Source organism: Sinocyclocheilus grahami, unplaced genomic scaffold (assembly GCF_001515645.1).
Source record: "Sinocyclocheilus grahami isolate Dianchi unplaced genomic scaffold, SAMN03320097.WGS_v1.1 scaffold546.1, whole genome shotgun sequence".
Taxonomy (NCBI): domain Eukaryota; kingdom Metazoa; phylum Chordata; class Actinopteri; order Cypriniformes; family Cyprinidae; genus Sinocyclocheilus; species Sinocyclocheilus grahami.
In genome coordinates, this window is record NW_015505725.1 from 302133 (window position 1) to 305188 (window position 3056).

Sequence of the window (3056 nt, forward strand, 5' to 3'; positions counted from 1 at the left end):
TCAACTGAATTGTCAACTTTGGTTGTTTATGTTGAAATATGCATGGCTGCTGGAGCTGTGGAGTAGTGGGTAGCACATGTACTCGTGAAATAGCTTCCCAGGTTCAAGCTGGGCCTGGTTCATGACCTAATCCTATTCTGCCTAGCTATGTTTTCCAGTCTCTTACAACTGTCTTATTAAAAAAAAAAAAATCTGATTTCTGGAAAAAGTCTATGAATCAAATTGGACACATGCAAATAAGACACTCTGCAGATTTCATGTATATGTGAAAAGCCACAAAAACAAACAAAAAAAACAATTGTGTGCAGATTTATCTAAATATATAGATGAAATTGTCTACATAAAGAGAGATGAATATATATATATTCAAAAATATATTACAAAAACTAAACAGAAGATGCATTTTAAATATTAACATTTCATTGTGTATACAATATAATGTACAGTATGTACAATGTATGCAAAAAAACGGTTTATATTTTGTGCTTAAAAACAGTAACAAAACGTTGTTAAACTATGCATTCACTATTCTTGTCTTTTCTTTTAGAATAAAATTTGAATGTCAATTTAATTCTGGAAAAAAAATAGGAGGTTATTTGCATCGGTGTAATGTATTATCACCAACTGTGTTAACAATGAAATAAACATAACCATAAACGATGAACATACTGCTAAGAAATGTACAGAGACTAAATGTGGTTTAGTTTAGATTAGGGAACACATATTCACTATTAACTATTAGATTTCCCTGAATAAACTCCTAATTTGCTACTTATTAATAGTTGTTAAAGTACTTGTTAAGTTTAGGTATGGGGTAGGTTTAAGAGATCTAAAACATGGTCATGCAGAATAAGACATTTGTATGTGCTTTATAAGTACTAATAAACAGCCAATATGCTAGTAATATGCATGCCAATAAGCAGCTAGTTAATAGTGAGAATTGGTCCTTTAAATAAAGCTTTACCAATAACGCAGATAAATACGTCTCTAGTTTCGTATAAAACTAAACTATATTATTATTATACTGTGTATGCGCCATTTTGTCTTTCTAATAAAATTGGCAGTTCGATTCTTGAAATGCAAGCTATTGACATTGGTGAAGTGTATTACCATCAACGGTTTCACGATAAAATAACCACGTCCATAAACGATAAACATACTGCTATGAATGTATGCAAAATGTAAGCAAAAACACAGTTAAACACGTCTATATTTTACACGCAAAAACAGTGACAAAACATTGTTAAACTGTCAATCGAATTTTTAAAACAATTTTAGGTTGTTGTTTAAAAATACACCTAAGCCATAAACAATAAACATACAACTTTGCATTATATACTGGAATCCAGCATATATATGTACACATAGATGTAAACATGTTGTGTTTGTTACGTCTATGTGCAAGGTGAAACATACACGCATACATAATCAAACATAAACATAGACGTAGACAGCAATATGCCTAAGCATTTAAAAAACAAAGGACAATTTAATTCTGTCTTTTGTTTTAAATAGAATTGTCTGTTTGAAGTCTAGGAAAAACTAGGAAGTTATTTGCATCAGGGAAGTGTATTATCAGCGAGGGTTTTGTGTGGGAATAAACACGGCAATAAACAGGCGAAATACGCCGATAAGACTGAAGAGATTGCGAGGATCTGCTTGACATGCACACAAATATGAAATCACAATGATCCAGGTCGGTGTAAAACACACACTCACACTCTCTCTCTCTCCTCATATCTGACTAGTTCCTTGATTGTTGAGAAACAGGGATAATATGTTTTAATCATCTTGTTCCTGGGAGGAGTTTGCTGTGACTTATTCTTTGTATCTGCACTAATGCTGTATATCAGCGATGACAGTATCTATCTCTGTGTCTCACACATACGCGTGCACAAAGAGAGAGTGCACTGGCTCAAGTAAACCCCTGATAAGGATCGGTTAAGAGTTTTATGACATCATCAGACCGTGACAGGTTTTTGGTTTAGAAAGCCTGCATCTGATTGGTCATTTACGCTAATGGTGCCAAAAGATCAATAGATTGGTGCCAAGTGCAAGGCCTGTCATAAAGGAACACTCTACTCTATCGCACTTTCCATCACACATACACTCAATCACCAAAAATGGCTTTTTCAGCCATTAGTGGCGTTTGCTAAGCCAGTTTTAGTATGATTTTTGGTCATTAAACATCATGGAAATAATGTCACATCCCTCAGAAATCATTCTATGTTGATTTGGTGCTCAAGAAACATTTCTTACTACTATCAATGTTGAAAACAGTTGTATGGCTTAATTTTGTGGAAAACTATTAAGTTTTAAAAAAAATTTGGGGGTGAACTATCCCTTACAATTTCAGTTATAGCCAGACCATTCCTGGTTTTAAAGACCTTCTCTTTCTCTCTCACTCTTGGTGTCATGTTTCACTGCACACATGCCACTTGCCGTTAGAATCGAATTCAATTACTGTTACGCTAAGCAGATTGGCTACAACCTTTCTATTAACAAGAAAAATATGCAAACGCATACACACACACACAGAGTGATACTGAATCCTTGGTTTCTACACATATTTTGATAATGATTTCATGGTATTTGTGTAGAAGTTAATATAGTTTCCCACACCTAATATAGTTTTGTGAACGTACAAAAATGCAGACGCAGACAAAATATAGGTTTTGGATACTAAGCAGAGGTTTAGATTAGTCTTTACGAAGTACAAATACTTCGTTACCTTACTTAAGTAGAAATTTTGGGTATCTATACTTTACTGGAGTAATTATTTTTCAGCCGACTTTTTACTTCTACTCCTTACATTTTCACGCAATTATCTGTACTTTCTACTCCTTACATTTTAAAAATACCCTCGTTACTCCTATTTCATTTCGGCTTGTTTTCATTTCGGCTTGTCATTGTTAAAAAAAAAACCTATCCAGATAAATCGCGCCATCCGGATAGAGTGAATTTGATTGTGGTTGGATGAGAAGTATAACATATACCATTCCGACACCCTATTGGTTTGCACGCGATCCATCGCACCTGCACATGACACAAAACAC